Source organism: Argiope bruennichi, chromosome 7 (assembly GCF_947563725.1).
Source record: "Argiope bruennichi chromosome 7, qqArgBrue1.1, whole genome shotgun sequence".
Lineage (NCBI taxonomy): Eukaryota > Metazoa > Arthropoda > Arachnida > Araneae > Araneidae > Argiope > Argiope bruennichi.
The window spans coordinates 4,388,962-4,405,640 of record NC_079157.1 but is presented as its reverse complement, the minus strand read 5'-3'; the positions used below and the strand labels follow the sequence as shown (position 1 = coordinate 4,405,640).

Here is a 16,679-nt window from a genome sequence, read left to right as displayed (position 1 = left end):
TTAAAAAGCGACGAAGCAAATGGCTCGGAAATAAAACTAACCCAGACGGAGAGAAGCATTCAATCATTGGTATTAATACAATTCATATTTCGTCGTAAAATATTACAAATACCAAATTTCTACTTGATGCATGTAAAGAAAATTTTCAGAAACCCTTATTAGGATATTAGAAGGAAAAAATGCAATTAAAAATAATGTAGCTGGAAACTAAATTGTAAGTTACAGGTTAAAGAATTAAAATTTATATATTTTTTAATATTTTTTTATGTTTATAGTAGATAAATTACAGTATTTTTGATTGATCTGCACGTTTTTGTAATTTTGTTTAGGCTTCTATACTTTTGATAAAATTTCTAATACACTATTAAAAGTGATTCGAAAATATTTGCGATTTATTTTTAAATATATTTTATTATTTATTATTATAAATATTATGAACATTGTAATCGGTTTTTCTTATCATACATTAAAAGTAACCATCTCTCACATGAAATTAAAACTTGATTAAAATTAATTAAATAATTTATTTTCAAAATATTAAAACGTTATAGTATAAAGAGATTATACAGATTAATACTATCTGAATGAGCGAGTTTTATATTCAAAGAAAATACACATTTTTGTCATGCTGTGTTTGTCACGGATAAAAAGAAAATATTCGTGGAAAAATTCTTTCCATTTTCCAAACTTATACATCATACTATTAGCAAAAATCAACCCCCCGCCCTCCAAATAGAGTTCATATACAGCATGTTCAGATTCAGTAAATCTGGAGTATAATCCATTCTGGAACCTATGACCATCATATCATGAATTTGTCGAACTCTGCCGTCATGCATCAAAATTTATGAGAGGGAAAAAAAACTTCTCATCCGATCTCTCTTATCCGATACCCAATCAACTGGGAATCTCAAAGTAATGGGGCCTATAAAAACTCGGATTTCATTCTAAAATGTAGACCGAAGAAATGTAGAATTATTTAATGAGCGAGTGAAGAGGAAACGCACACTCAAGTAGATGTAGGCCATTCTATTTTGTTCTTTTCACACTCTGTCTTCAGGATAAGGAAATAATCTAAAATTGACTGAAAAAACGATGGAAAAGCAAAGGATGAAGGTGTAACGGTACACAGACCAAAAATAATAATGAAAATAAGCAGATGGAAAATTACAAGATTTCAAAACACTTTTTATCGATATTTTATAAAGTATTGATAGCATGTAGTAAATTTCCTATTTCAGAAGAAAATATGTAAATTGGTTTTAATTTTAAATAAAATATACTAATTTTAGTATAATATTGTATTTATAACATTTTATCTTCGTCTACATTAAAATTTGCGAGTAGATTTTTTTTTATGACTCTCAGATTTCTAATATTCAAATGTGCTAAAATCCTCGAGCTTAAATAAAATGTTACTTTTCCTACATTTTATGCCACAATTAGCAGCTCGACAGAGGAAAAAGACAAACGCTTGGGGAGCCATCTATAGGCGAGAATGTGAAAGTAGCGTAAATCATCTTTATGAATTTGAAAGGAAAAGAGAAAGAATAAGGAATATGAGAAGCAAACAGAAATCCATTTTGGAATATACTTTCAATAGGAAGCAGAAATTACTTTTATCACGAATAAATATTTGTTAAGATTCTACATACAAATACTAATTTAAAAATATGAATGGTTCATGCAAAAAGAGTATTTTTTTCCGTCTTAAATAATTCCACATCCTTACTATGAATGGTCACCCATTTACATGAACATATTACATGATATTTTAACTACCATCCTTACTGTATTCTATAGATAACAGGCATAACAAAGGCAGAGTAATGTCAGGAAATATATTATTTCATTCAAATAATGGCAATGAAAATGAAGTAATCTATAATGGTAATAACGTTCAATAACGATGCTCAACAGTAATAATGTGTTTCTTAAGAGAATTTTTTACTTATGTTAAATTGCTTCTCCCAATGAGAGCGACTCATATGAAGATGAGAGGCTTCTGGCATGGTGGTTGGTTCTCATCGCCCGAGTGGGTATAGAAGTGGTGGGGTTTGGCTACGATGGCGGGATATGCTTTCAACAGGAAAAGTTGTACCTATCCATTGATGGCTCTTAGGATTTAACCTTAGTTTCCGCCAATGCTGCGGCGTCTGTCCTGTCATTCAGATTTAACCCGAATGCCTTTAATTAGGCGGGGCGGAGTAGTCATGTGTTGTTTCCTGGTAGGTACACTTTTTCACCATTTCCACCATTATTTCACTGGTCCCTTAAAGCAATACTAGTATGATCTTTGATATTTAATTCTCAAATGTATACAGAAAAATATGAACATTCAAATTACAGAAATATCCATTCAATTATCCATTCCAGAAATATCCATCCAACATATTATTAATATGTTATCTTTCATTACAGAAAAATACTTATGTGAATAATATTTTATCCTGCATCAACGAGGTGGCATTGCTTCTGGATAAAAAAAAAATGTCTACTTATTTACACAATTTCAAAATGATCATCAACTTAAGTTAGCTGGTGCTTATAGAAGGCCTGGAATCTATACTAAATATTTTCCCCTCCTTATGCGACTAGATTTTCTTTTTTAAATCAAACAATCATTGAATAGAATGTCCAACCCCTCGGAACAATATTCAACTTGGATATTACTTTAACTACAGCATCATCAAATGGACAATACAGATTCAATGAAGACAAAAATAAGCAACTTCATGGAAATATGAAAGGAACTGTGGTAGATTCGCAATTATCCGATCTAAAGACACCTAAGAGCAAACCAAATTACAGAAAAAGTCAGATAGGTTTACAAATGGGTGTGAAAAATAATACGAACACCCATGAAAAAGTCATAGCCCATTTCAAAGAAGCAGTTCACACTTATCACTTTAGACTCAAGTCTTCCCCCAGTAATTACGAAAAATAAGGATCAATCGCTCAATATCTGCCATAGGGGTTGCATGCGTCTACCTGTACCTTCTGATAAACTCAATAATGATGTGAGACCAGTCATTAGAATTTGAAAATGGCATGATTCTAGGAATTCAGTTTGCTTGGTGATGGAAACAGCCAATTATTTGGGGCGTGCGAGGAGTACTGTTTCCGCCGTTATGACAGGAGATTAACAAGGGAAGCAAAGGAAAGCTTATTAAGAGCGATAAAAGATGCTGAGTCACAGAGTCCAGAAAGCGAAAGCAATCTTTATCCTAGATAACCGTATGAGAACACTTATATCCGTAACCCCATTTCATCAAAAGCTGTTCGAAGGGAACTTCATGCTTCAAAAGCTTATAGAAAAGTTGAAATTTGTAAACCATTTGTAACCTCACTCCATGATTTTCAGTGTGTAAAACACACAGAAACTGGACTCCAGAACAGCGGCAATAAGTCATCTGGTCTGATGAATCAACTTTCACCATATTTCAGGAAAATGGACACATGTGTAAAGAACGACCACAGAAGCATTTACTCTTGTTTGCCTCTTATCCACTGTAGAGATGGAAGTGATTTCTTGTGATATGGGATGCGACATATTCGTGTGGTTTTGAACCTCTGGTTACTTTATATGGGAAGGTTGTAGATTCTCATTAAGTCGATCTTACGGGAGATCAGCTGCAACCTTTTCACCACACTTTATTTCCCCAAGAATCTCCAATTTATCAAGATAACACTCCTATCCACACTGCTGAATTCTTCCGAAAATGGTTTGAAGAGCATGAGATGAATTTTTAGTTTTAGTTATATTAATGTTCCATTTTAAGTAACACTAGGGATAATTTGGAACAGACCTCGTAATTTTGAACCGCGGTCAGATGACGAGGACGATAGTTGGCATCCCCATCTCCACACCACCACACCAGCGGGAGGACGTCGGGCCCTGACGGATTTAACGTGCAACAGATCCCCTTACACGACGGTTCTTCGGTGGAATAGGGTCTCAAACTTGAAACTCTACGGCTCACGAACCGAGATTTTACCACCAGGTCACCTAGTCCCCGAACATGAGGAGAAATATAACATCATACTTGCCCCGTCAGCCATTCTTGGCTTGAATATTTGTGGGGAAATTTGGAATGTAAACTCCTTACTCGATTTCCTCCAGTATCTATACTCTTTCGGAATTACAGACTGCTATAGAAGAAGAATGGTTTTATATTCCAATAAATTTTGTTCATGACCTCTTTATAACAATACTGCGTCACATACAATCTGTAATTTAGTCAAAGTGTGGTCCAACCCCCTATTCATACATCTTTTCACTCATTTCTCCACCCACCTGTATTTCTTGTTCCAACTGTAACATTAAAAATAAATGCTTTGGAACGAAACACGCACTTTATATTTTCTGATGTTTCCTATCTCTTGTTCTTATTTTCTAGAACTTCATTATGTATTGTATGCTTTAAATAGTTTTCACAGAATAAAAATTATTAATAGTATTATGTATGCCTTAAGATAAATTTAAACAAGACTTGCCCATTTATAGAAAACAAAATATACATTAGACTTTAATGATTATATGCACTTTTGAAATAAAATAAAAAAAATAAATATTAGATACTTCAATTTAGGCTAACAAGGGGAGGTCACAGGGTTGAAATCTGAGATCGGGATGAGCTTTAGTATAATGATAGTATACATTTAGAATGTTCATTTATGAAAATATTAAAACGCAATGGCATATCAATTTTGAGAAAATGGTCCTCAAACTTTTGATATAGCTTATATACTGATAACTTGACTCCCGATGATCCCGATGACATGGTTGTCTAGGTAACCGACTCGTATACGGAGGGTGAGGTTTCGAACTTGGCTAGGAATTTCTTTTTTAATAACTTTTATTCATTTCAAACTTTACAAATACTCTTGATAGGTTTTAATTTTTTTTTTCATCCAAAATATTTATTGTCGAAATACATAATAAAATTAAAATTTTAAAAGAAAAATTTATAAATACAGATACATTTTTTTAAAAAAAATTATTTAATTTTAATTAATTATTTACAGATAGTTTTAATTAATGCGCTACTTATTTTTATGCAAGGATAAATGTTTATTTTTTTAGTACTTAAATTATAATTTAATGATTAAAGGAAAAATAATTAAAAACGTAATATTAATGGCTACAGATAATTTAACTTGCTTCCATCATTTTCAAACAATTAATTTTCAAATTCCTGGATTTTAATAATAATAAATTATCAATTCTAACTTGACGAAGATTTAATCGAACATGATCAAGAAATAAATTCTTGCGAAGATAGTGTAAAAATTCAATTAATTGTACACTATCAATTGTCATCACAAATTTTTAATAAGATATGCATAGTACGCTGCCCAACTTTCTGGTGAAAGATTTTTAAATGCAAATGAAGTTGTTTTCCCATACATCTCTTAAAGAAACCTTCCTCTTGTGGACAATCATCATTTATCAATTGTGCAAGATGTCGAAATATATTTTGTTTCCAATGTTTTTACTATAGTTATCATTTTGGTTCTTGTCTATAATCGAAAGTATATGTATATATAGGATAATTTTTTTTAGAAATATTGAATAATTTGTTTATGATGTAAGTATTTATAATTAATCATTATCACCCTTTATGTTATATTTATAACTATTTTTTTAAATATTAAATTACAATTTAAGAATTGAAATAATAAATATTTATACTCGCATAAAAATAAGTAGCGTATTAATTAAAACTATCTGCAAATAGTTAATTAAATTTAAATAATTTTACTTTGTTTAAAAAATACTTCTGTATTTATAATTTTTTTTCTTTTAAAATTTTAATTTTATTATGTATTTTGATAATAAATATTTATTTTGGATGAAAAAAATTAAAAACATTAAGAGTATTTGTAAATTTTAAATTGAATAAAAGTTATTAAAAAAGAAAAAAAAATCCTATTTAGGTTCGAACCCTGACCTTCCGTACACGAGACGGTTACCTAGACAAACATGCCATCGGGATCATCGGCACGGGAGTCAAGTTATAAGCTTTACCACAGGTTTGAGGACCATTTTCTCAAAATTGACTGGCCATTGCGTTTTAATATTTTCATGAATGAACATTCTAAACGCATACTATCATCATACTAAATCTCATCCCGATCTCAGATTTCAACCCCGTACGCTCCTCTTGTAAGAATAAAAGTCCAAATAACAATTTTTAATTTTCGGAAATTCCACTTATTTACGATTTTATTAAAGAGAATTTATTTGACTAAATCATATAATACGAAGGCCGGATAATCAAGAGCTTGCTGCAAAAATCTTATTTTTCAGTGTGTTGAGAACGGTAACGCACATTCCTGTTTCTCAGACAAAGAGCTCTCAAGATTAATAACGAAACAACCACTCTTCAGTTACTACTACTGGCTAAAAGTTGATAAAAATAATGGTTGTCTGAATTAATGTAGCGAGAAATAAGAAATTAGCTCATCTTTTTGGATTAATTTATTCAGACCACTTTTATAATCACGATTACATGACGGCCTGAGAGAACCCGATTATGAAAATGCAAATCTTTCCATCCTCCTCTTCCGTCGGTTTCAAAAAGATCTGCTTCTGAAGACAGTGGAGTGAAAACAATATGACAAAACGTCTACTTCGTTAAAAGAGTATTTAGCATTTTTATTAAAACGCGAAATTATTTGAAAGCTTGAGGCCTCGTCTTTAAAAGTATCGTTTGCTGTTGAATACATTAATCAGAATCTCTTAAAATTTAAGAGATCTCTTAAAATCTTCTAAGTTAATTTTCAAGAGGATCGACGTACGTTTTCACACGAATTCAATTAATTTTCATTCCTTGTGAAGGTCTGACGAACTTCAAAAGGTATAATTTGCTGAGCCCGTTTTGTAGAAAGTTCTAAGGAAATATCAAGTTTATAAAATTGAGACGTGGTTGAAAAGTTCAGTCTAGTTGGTGAATGCTCCATTGCATATGTCGAAATCTCTGGGTCTTTCTTGCTCTTACAATTTTTTTCATTCATTTTTTTTTTTACTTTCTAAAAATTAGTATTAGTTATATTAACGCCCCGTTTTAAAACAACAAGGGTTTCGAACTTGAAACCCTCTGGTTCCGAAGGGTCTGTCATCTGACCGCCTTACCACCAGGCCACCGCGACCGTTCGAAAAACGAATGCATCAAAATGGCCAATTATTAACCCTTTGCCCTAGGATGGTGAACTCAATCATTGAAAACGGTACATCATTTTGACGTTTTATTTATTTATTCAATTATTTAATTTTGAATGTTAAAAATACTGCAAAATAGCAAGAAGATGCAAATTAAATGAGAGAATTCGACTTAAAACAATTATATATATTTTTAGAAGCAATAAAAAAGTTCTTGTATTAGGTGAATAATTATGCATCGAATTACTTTTGCGAGTGCAAAGGGTATAAACAATAAATTTAGAAGAAAAACAGTTTTAATGAACTAATTGGGACCTTTAGGGACAAAGGATATCCTCCTTAATATCAAGAAAACATAATTGATCGACATAGGGAAAAAAATTTCCTAATTAAAGAAAAATTATAGGTGGCGCTTATTAAAAATCGACTTTTGGAGCAAAACTTTGAAAGATGAAATTGTTTGAGGATTCTTTGTTGAGGGATTGCTGAACTTTAGCATGTTTCTTATTTTTTTTTTTTGATCAACGAATAGAGAATTTCAAACTTGGCTAGAAAATAAATTCAATGCTTTTTTCTCAGCTACAAATGTGTAGAGCAAATTGTCACAAGATTCCATTCATTCGTATTTTCATAATTTCTGTTTTAAAAAATCGTAATTTGTCTTTACTTCTTTGAAGTATTATAATTGCTCATTCTAAAGTCAAAGTCTCATAGGGCAAAGTTTTGGATTCACGGAATGTGTTAGAGATGCGGAAATGATTCCCGTTTCTCGTACTTCTACGACCAGCATCGTAATACTTCGTTCTGTGCTTTATAGATGCTATATTATAACAAACTCCCCCTAATGGATAGGTGGTAACAACAGGGTCAATAATAGTACGTATGAAGCTTTATTCTACACGGATACAAAAAACGCAGGTAAAAGAACACTGACAAAGCGTACACAAAACAGCACTTGCAGAAATCAACACACAAGAAATAAATCGTTCTTAAAATAAGTAAAATCGCAAAACACTCAGAACTTGCTAGGGATCAGTAATTCTAAAAAAGATTTCACTTAATTGATCGCTTGAGCTCTGTCTTGGTTTTTTTGATTTCCAGACAGGACAAAATAGCTTCTAGAAGGATATCCTATTTTCACCTTTATCGAGATAGCGCATATATTCTTGTTGTTTCAGAAATGTTCGTTTTTACTGCTAAAGTCGGCAAATGGCAGTTAAGGATGTCGCCAAGTTTGGGGTTCGTTGAGCGGTCATCCATTCTGCACCATTAAAATATCTAAAAAAATCTCTTAGCTACCATGAAACTAACCATGAAGGGAAGCAATATTACAGATTCGAAGCGATATTTACTTAAAAATTTTCTTGTTCATAGCTTAACTTTACTTTATTCATAGCTGTTGTATTTACCTTAACGTTTAACAATGAAGTTAAACGAGAAGCTACGTTTCCTCATGTTCAATCTTTTCACAGGCCAAGAAAAAATATCCAAATCCGTACTATCCTCTGTTATAGAATATTAATAGCCAATTATAAATATATTCAAAAAGATCGATATTTCATATAAATAATATTGTTTATTTGCTTTTGAAGGTATGCTCTTTTTATCAGAGATTAAAAAAAATTCATTGTTATTCAGAGATTATACAGTATTTTTGCATAGTCATATCTATGTTTAGTATTACATAAAAGATGCAAAATAGACAGCTACTAAATTTAATTCAAAGGCATCATGCATACGTAACTGGCTACGGGCGGCGCGGAAATGAACAAACAAATCGAAATTTTCTAGTTCAATTTTTCTCGAAAATATTTGCAAAGTGCTTCTCAAAGATTATACATTTTGAAATTCTAATCATGGCCAAAATAGACGATGGAAACTAACCAAATCGTTGAGGTGAAGTGAATATTTCTCTTAAAGGGTTGATGTTTGTATCTTATATTAAAAATTTAAGAGTGTTTCCTAGATTGAAATCTTTCGATCTCTTTGAGCAAACATTGATGGTAGTAAAATATTAGATTTTTTTTATTGGAACAAGTCGTATCTAAAACAGTATTTCTCGAAATCGAAACTAACACATCTTGAAACTGTCCTTATTTTTTATAATCGAGCAATTCATTTTTCTGATTGTTTTATTGGCTCAACATAAAGGGCAAAAGCCTATTCGGGTGAAAATATTTAAAAATAATTTGAAATATCAAAATTTTCAGTTTTAAGGCTTCGCCATACATATTATGAATACTTCAATCATAAACATGCATTTAAAAATCCTTATAAATTTAATAAGAAAACAATTATTGGATTTTCTTAAAAAGCAGTAATGTAGTTTAACAGTAATCGACAGCTGCAATAGTGGCACTTTTGAAGGTGTCAGTCTTTATTCGTGACAACCATCATCACTACAGCATCATCAAAACAGAACTTTAAAAAAAAAACTAAAAAGTCCATGTTTTAGGGTATCGGAACTCATAATATTATAATTATATACCAATTTCGCCTATCATTTCGTATAACATAGCTCTTTACAAGACGACCACAATAACTATTAGTACACTATAATACCCAAAGCATAAATTAAATCCAATTCCTACTTTAACCGAACAACAATGACCAACAACAACGATCATAATAATCTAGATATCATCGATGGATTCTTTTGAAAACAAAATATTTCATTGGGCGCATTGTGCACTGAAAAATTTCAAAAAATTGCTAATTGCAGAAAAAAATTTAGAAACATCATTGATTTACTATAATTCTATTTTAAATCTACAAAAGAATTATTGGGATTGTTTGTTTTCATATAACTTATAGATTTTCATGCCAATTATAAGAAAAAAATTCAAATCGACAATTTCCCTCCATCTTTGACACCCCAATTTTAATTCTCTAACCTAAGGGGAGGAGGGTGATTTTATTTTCACTTTTACTGCAATTGACAGGATAATTGTGGGCTATTAAATTATTCAAGCAAAAACACTTTTGTCTTTAGATGCAAAAATTTTCTTGTAAGACTTTAAGCAACGGCATAAAAATTTTATGTTATGCTCTAACGGCTTAGCCTACAAAATAGTACGAAATGACTGAGAAACGATGTCTAGAATATTATTCCACTGGAACATACATAGATATTCGACAGAATACCTCTAACCTCGAAGCAGAGATAATGATATCAGATTACCAAAATCCCTCGAGACACTTTAGAGAATGTTGAATTTTTAGGCAACACAACTAATATATCAGACAATTCCACATCGTAACTCAAGCTTAAATAGACGTCTCTAAGTTCAATAAATTTTACTAAAAACTATTCACAAAAACATTTATCACTACATCAAACAAAATGTTTTTTATTTTACTAATTTTCCACTTTATTTTTAAATCATTTAAGCAGGTAATACCACAGATACGGAATTTAATTTAATAGATAACTGCTGATTAAGTTCTGAAAATGTTAAAACAGTATATCGATATCCAAAACTTGTACGCGAACAAAATTTCAAAAATTTAATACATTAAGAGGCAAAAAAAAATTCGCACATTCGCACCGGTAATGGTACTGAATTTGCTCGTATCGCTATGAGGGATAAAAGTCATCGGTGAAGCGAAGAGTAGTACTAGAAACAATTCGAGTAAATGTTCAATGTTTTTAAATCTTTCAAAATTCTCATCTTTACTGAAATGGCTTGAAAACATTTAATGTAATACAGAACATAGATATTTAAAAAAAGACTGTGTTTCAACTCCATAAGCCTGAAGTAAAATAAATGCATTATGAATGAATGCATAAATTAACTTGTATGTTGCAATTCCACAACTAAATATTCAACACATAATGAGATCATATCGGCCAGACGTTCCATGTGAAATTAGCAAAGGTGGTATTTTATAATTAATACAGAATATGCGTGTTAATTATGAAACATTTATAAACATGAAACGAATTAAAAGTGTTTAGACTTAAATTCTATATCTAGATATTAATTAATACCCAATAAGTAGACTAATCAGTTATAATTGTAAAATTAAAACTAGGAATTTTACGTATTAGATGCTCTTAATACGTTTTATTAATACTCTTAATAAAAATTACCTATCTCGAAACTACAAGTATTCCGATTTCAACATCGAGTTGAAAGTTAACTGAAAAAGGAACTTTTCAAACATAACATAATCGTTATAAAATGTATTCACAGGGAACCAATTATTCAAGTAGCATTAACGCATTCTGACCATTAGAAAGATAATAAAAACCCGAATCAACTTTCGGTTTCACGCTTTTATTTAGCAGTCGTAATGGCTTTGTTGTGTCATTTGAAACAACATTCATAATGATGCCTTTAACTTTCATGATCTACAAAGCAAACAACTGCGTACCAGTTTAATGATACAGAGTATATAATGAATTTCCTGCGGAGTCGTAAATTTATGTGTCGATTGGATGTTACGAGCAAACTTTATCGCTCACAAAGCCTCCAAGTCTCAAACGTAATAAAATAAGATACAGTTTTATTACGACTGTTAAATAAGATTCAAAGAATGACTAGCTCAATGAAACTAATTGTTTTAAAAACTTTAGTTCTCTTTAAAATAGATTTGTTAACGGATTCCAAACTAAATATGCAACTTGTCTTGCTTACACTATTTAGTTGATAGTACAAAAAATTTAATATCTTTAGCTTTTAACTGGCTTTTTTGTAATCATCAGATGTATCTTTCGTTATACAAAATTCGATTTTCTTCACCTTTTGAGCTTTTCATAAATTTTTTTAATGGAAGCAAACTTATCTTTAATATTGTAATATCCTTTAAACCTTATTAATAATTTTAAACGAGTATTCAGATTGCATACATATTTTAAATTCAAATTGTAATGCAGATATCTTATTTAATATAAGCATGTACGTATGCAAGTGCTATTGCTTTACTGTCTAGGCTGTTTTACCTACAGTTATCAAATTTACCTGAGATATAAATTTGAAAAATACAAAAGTGCACTTAGAAGGGTTTTTTTTTAAATTTTAATTAGAAATTAGGCTAATTTCTTTTCTACTATAGCTTTTGTAATCATTATGGCACAAAAACAATTGTTAAACCGATATAAAATTCATTTTATCTTTTTAATTAATTTAGTTTCTATAAAAAAATTTTAATTGCTAAAAAATATTTTCTCGGTTTAATTCAAAGCTGATTTTATGTATAATTTGTAACAGTACTTTCAGTTTTGTAATTGATACTCAAACCATTTCCATTGTCGCAACTAAAATTTTATGCTTTTTCTCCCATTATTGGTGAATCAAGATATGAACATTTTTCTTATTTCCATATTGAAGAGATTTCATATTAAAGCATGTTTTTTTTAAATAAAATGTTGGAATACTGTGATAATTGCAGCTAATGTTTAACTTCATAAGTAATGAATCTGTTAAGCTTGCATATTTTTAAACATTTTATATTTTAATTTGATCTTTTGCTTTCTAATAATATGCTGAATTTTTTAAAAATTGAATTAGAAAAGCTTGAGCGTAATGAACAAAGAAGCACAATAAGGAGGTAATCATAATAAATATAATTGTATAAGACTTATAAAACAGTACGTGTTACATGATTATTACAATTTAAAGGTTAAAAATACTGCGTCGAGAAAGCCAGCACGAATAAGTACAAAACAAAAGCAACTGAAATTTTACAAACCAATAATACCACCATAATCTGGTAGCTGAAGGAAGATTTTTTTAAAAACAAAAGGCTTTCAGACCTTGCCTAACATAAGCTATTCCTGAATTTGATACTTGAGGTAGAAATTTTCTTACAATCGATTCAGAACCTCTAGCAGTCACTTTTTTTTTCTGCATGGTAGTTATGAATTTTATACTTTTAAACCATTAAACCTGAACATTTCACCTGAACAAATATGCACCTGAATTTTCAATGTCACCTGAAATTTCTATGTCAATTATATAATAATACAGAAAATAAATTTATTTTCTTTTTCCTATTGAATAACTTAAAATCTGATCGATACCTTATTAATAATAAAGACAATTAATGGATGTTAAAATAGATCACCAATATACTCTTCCAAAAACAACAACAAAAAATGCTAAAAATTTTTCTCCGTCAAGATTGATTAAAAGAAAAAATTATTATTTCATTTTTTTTTTTTTTAATTTAACATTACGAGTCAGACATACAATTTTAAATATCTATCAATACTCATCTCAAAGAAAAGAAATGTTTGACAAAATCGGATTTCAAGACATAGTTCACGATGTTCATTTAAATATTTGATACTTATTTTTCATTTATTTAAAAGTGAAGTTAGATTAATTAAAAAATTATGTAAGCGCATTATTAAAGATAAATGATAGAAAATTTATCATAGTTAAAAATTATGCAATGAAACATTACATAGTAAATACTCCATGAAATACTTCCTGAGTATAATATTTAAAAATTAAGACCATAAAATAATCAGGTTTATAACATTTTAAGAGTGGAGTTTCAACTCATTTCACTAACGAGTTTGATCTTTGACTTATATTTTTAATTTTCTAATATAAGCCCAACGAAACTTCCCATGCTCCTATCTGTATTTTAGACCCCGTGTAGATATTCAACTGAAACTTAACTTTATGCATTCTGTTAACATTTACATTTTCTGGTAAGATAGCCATATAAAACTGTGAGATAGAATAGACTCAGTGATAAATTTCGATGTCTGCCAAACAACATACATACCACGGATACGCCGGCCATATTCATTTCTTTTCCCTTAAAGGTAGATCGATAAAGTCTTTTATTGCAGAAAAAAAGTCCACGGTGGAACAGAAATCAATTGAATTTTTCCTTTGCTTTCAAAAGCAGCAATGGCCCGACTGAAAGAAAAACACGAACAATTTTTTTTCTTTGAACCACGAACTAATTGAGAGTTTATTTCCCGGTCGACAGTTAAGCACGCGCTTGTCAAAAAGAAGCAAAAACTTTTCTATCGCTAATATTTTAAATTAAGGATTAGAAAAAAATCATAAAAAATATGCAGCAGAAACATTATTAACCTCTTTTTTTGGATATAAAAAGTCTTTATGGAGGCTTATAAAAATATTTTTATGCACACTAAAGAGACGTCTAATAAAATGGATTCATCTAATATAAAAAAGAACAGCCATAAAATAAAAGATGCTAAAACTAATTTAAAATCTTAATGCAGTTTTGTATTAGTAACAAAAAAAGTGCATGAAAGGAAGGGAATAAAGACCAAACCTTCCGCATTTATGCACGTACCATAATTATTTCATCACTATTGCATCATAGCACTATAATGATATCTGCATCATAATCATAAAACTAAGGGGTCATTTAAGATTTAAATGACTTCAGGGTGAGCAGTCCCACATTTCTTTGTGCAACATCAGGCTCCAGTATGCAGGAAGTTGTGAGTTCGCTCAATGTTCTGATCACATTTGTGATAAAATGGAGAATTGATTGGTTTGGTTTTAGTCGTATTAAGCTCCATTTGAAACAATATTATAGCTTCTATCGTAACGGATATCAAATTCAATTTCAAATGCAATCAGCTGACAAGAAATTTGTTGTAGTAGTTGTTGTTTCTTATGGCACTTGCCACGGACAAGCCCGCTGTTACGAAGACAGCGATTTAAGCTGGAGGGGGAGCGTCTCTTGTTTTTACAGTAGCGCCAACTAGGGCCAAGAGTACGACTTTGCTATTCAGGCATCACACATTCGCTTGCACAACCCCTTTTTACAGGAGGGCACATTCACACATCTCACAGATAGAACAACGGAAGAACAATCATGCCCAAACCGGGATTCGAAACCGGGACGCCCAGATCACGGGGAAGACGCGCAACCCCTATGCCAGGACGCCGGCAGAAATTTAGTGTAGTTATATTAACATCCCGTTTTAAAGAAACACCAGAGCTATTTTGGGACAGACCTTGTAATTTTCAACCGAGGTCAGATGACGAGTGCGACATATGAGCTGGCACCCCCCTCCCCAGACTTCCACACCAGATTAGGGGGAGGACGTTTGGCCCCGACGGATTTAACTTACACCAGACGCGCTAATACGACGGTTCTTCGGTGGAATCGTGTCTCAAATCTGAAGGCCTCCAGTTGCGAAGCCGAGACTCACCACCAGGCCATGGTGGCCTTCAGCTGACGAGAAAGATGCCCACATACGTTCTTTTTCTAAATCAGCCTTCACATTAGACGGAGGATGGTTGACGTTCGAAGTCACATATAACATTAACAGGACCATAGACACAGTGGATCTTAAAAGACACTCTGGGTGGGAGTTTGGAACTTATCAGGTTCGAACTCGGAATTTTACCACCAGCTTCCTGCAGGCAAGGGGTCTTTCTTCATCGGATTCATGTCAGAGGCTCTAGAAAATAAGACTGAAGAGATGAAAAAAGCAGGAAATTTTGTCTCCAGATAGAATTCCTCAGCAGGAACTCTTCCGTATAAAAAGTGGTTTATTAGTTTATTGCACCGATGAGAGCCATTTTCCTTTTCATATTTGATTCAGCTGCAGTGTGAGTAACAGATGCTTGAAGGAGCTTGAATTTGGATAATGACACCCAGAATGATCACGTATACTAGTCGCAGAGGAGTCCGAATCGTCCTAGAAACAAAACCTCCCAGGAGGAAGCAACATTTTGGAATTATGAAAGGCCCTTTCAGACCCTTGGTGACTTTATCTGGCAAAACCTTCGCTTATCAATAAGGGATTTATTGGTCGCAAATACGAACGAAATGCTAGTATAACTGGTTTATATTAAAATTGTCTTCGGGGATCAGTTTCCCTCATGTTAGTGTGATATGAAAGGTAAGGCAATAGGGTGTGGCTTTGTGTATCTTATTCGTCATTAGATCATGTTTCTAAATTATATGCTAAGTGGCGAAGCCCTCTCATAGTGCAAAGAAGGCTGAATACTGATTTGGGCTCCATTCATATTCATAATTATGAATCTCATAGATCTTTTTTTGTAACTGATGTTAGATCTTCCCAATTTTTTTTATTCAAGATTCGTTTAATTTTTTCTTTACACACAAATTTTTTTAATTGATTCGAACCTTCAGCACAAATAGGGTACTGTGATAACTTTATAAGTTTTATTTATCAGTTCTTAAGAACACATTTTTAGAAATGACATAATTATAGCATTCATCATACGTACATAAAAAAAGACATGAGGTGTTTAATATTATTTCAATTCGTGTTTCAATATTTATATTTTGAAACAATAATTAAAAAGTATTGTTTCAAAACATAAATATTTTTAAAAATTTATTAAAATCAGAAGATAAAAATTACACGAAATGAAATCGCTTTCACTGAAACGCTCATTTTTTGCATTTTTGTAAAAGTGTCTTTTTGTGCTCCAAAGATATTGAAGAAACTTTTTAGTTGAAAAACCTTTTCTTATTGATATCTTTCTATTCCAGAAGTAACTCTGTGCCAAATTCCCCAATTTTAAATCCAATAGTT

At 31.3% G+C, this 16,679-nt stretch overlaps 1 protein-coding gene across 4 annotated transcripts in view; it reads right to left on the bottom strand.

Annotated features, from left to right (window-relative positions):
• The window catches only part of LOC129976061 (uncharacterized), a 180,552-nt gene that overhangs the window by 111,942 nt on the left and 51,931 nt on the right, over nucleotides 1-16,679 (bottom strand). Inside the window, exon 1 of one of the 4 annotated variants that reach the window (XM_056089422.1) lies at nucleotides 13,907-14,063. The exons of the other annotated variants lie outside the window; for them this stretch is intronic. The gene's annotated coding sequence lies outside the window, so the exon portion shown is untranslated. Of the gene's footprint in view, nucleotides 1-13,906; nucleotides 14,064-16,679 lie in introns of those variants that run through there. 4 annotated transcript variants of the gene reach the window in all.